Below are 1,371 nucleotides of genomic sequence, written 5' to 3' on the forward strand. Positions count from 1 at the left end.
GAGGGCTCTTCACTCCACACACCACAGCCCCTTTGGCTTCACGAGTCCCCTTGTTCCCCACTTTAAGGGACACTGGAGGGGGCACGTGCCTTTTGTCCCCTCTGCCCCTCAATCAGTCCTGTACACCTGAATGCCTGTTCCCAGGTAACCCCTCATCCTCCTGCCCTGGCTGCATCTTGCTCACATCCCCAGCCCCCACCAGTCTGCCAGGTCGACCTCACCTGTGTTGGACCTTCTGAGCAAGTGGACGTCCAGGCCATCGAGTGCAGCCTGGAAGGTCTCCAGATGAGGCTGGTGGTCGTTCATCAGGGTCCCCAGTGGGAGGCAGGGGAAGGGCAAGACCTGCACCATTGAATTCAGGGCCTGGATGTTCCTCCTGGCAAAGGCCACCATAAAAAGAGGCGGGAAGAGCTCTATGGGCAGATCCTCCAGGGCCGCATGTCCAAGGCTTCATTCCACAGCAGGCTCTGGTCAGCCAGCTCCAGCAGTCGGGTTTGGGCTTGGACGCCCATCCTGCAGAACCTAATCTGGAATGTGTCCTGGGGGGATGTCAGAGTGCAAGGGAAGGGGTGGGGGTTCTTCTCTGGCCAAGAAACCTGGGAGACCCTGCTATCCCTCCAACCTAGGGGAACCCAAGTCAGGGTCAGAGACATCCTCTGGCTACAAAGTCACAGCTTTGGCCCCACTGGTACAAGGACAAGCATCTCTCCAGGAAGCAACAAAGTGACAAGGTGACATCTTGCCCCATCCTGTATCTACTGTCTGCTGCATTTAATCCCAATCCCTGATGGCTGGTAGATATCTAGGAGTCTGACAGCTGACCCCACTCTCTTCAGAGAATGCTTCTGATTATTACTCAAGGGCTGAAAACAGGAATGAGGAGTTTAGCCCAACACAACCTGTCTCTAAACTCCAACCAGTAACTCATGCAATGGGTGCTGTTATGTCACTTAGTAAAAAGATGTACGTTTCACTGTGTGTCTCTTCTACAAACATTCTTACCATTTGGTTCAATAGAGCAAAGCGCTCATATTCACAACAAAGCCACCAGTATTTAAACTATTCTACAGATTTTGTTTCTTTTATTCCATTGAATTAAAAAACAGTTTTTAGCTTTTAAAACAAAAAGAAACCCCAAAAACACTTTAAGCTAGTAAAATCACAAAAGTATAAAATGATATGAACTATAATCACTGGTAACTAACTAAAATGTAAAATGTCACCCCAAAATTCATCCTAATTGAATGTCTTTCATTAAATCAGTTCCAGGAACTTCCCTGGCAGTTCAGTGAGGAGGACTCTGAGCATTCACTGAAGGGGCACGAGGTATATCCCCATCAGGGAACTATGATCCCAGATGCTGTTCAGTGT

The 1,371-nt window shown here is 49.1% G+C and overlaps 1 pseudogene; it reads right to left on the reverse strand.

Annotated features, from left to right (window-relative positions):
- The window catches only part of LOC105000162, a 10,488-nt pseudogene extending 9,952 nt beyond the window's left edge, over positions 1-536 (reverse strand).
- Positions 537-1,371: the final 835 nt, after the last annotated feature.

This window comes from Bison bison, unplaced genomic scaffold (assembly GCF_000754665.1).
Source record: "Bison bison bison isolate TAMUID 2011002044 unplaced genomic scaffold, Bison_UMD1.0 scf7180017864368, whole genome shotgun sequence".
In the NCBI taxonomy this organism is placed as follows: Eukaryota; Metazoa; Chordata; class Mammalia; order Artiodactyla; family Bovidae; genus Bison; species Bison bison.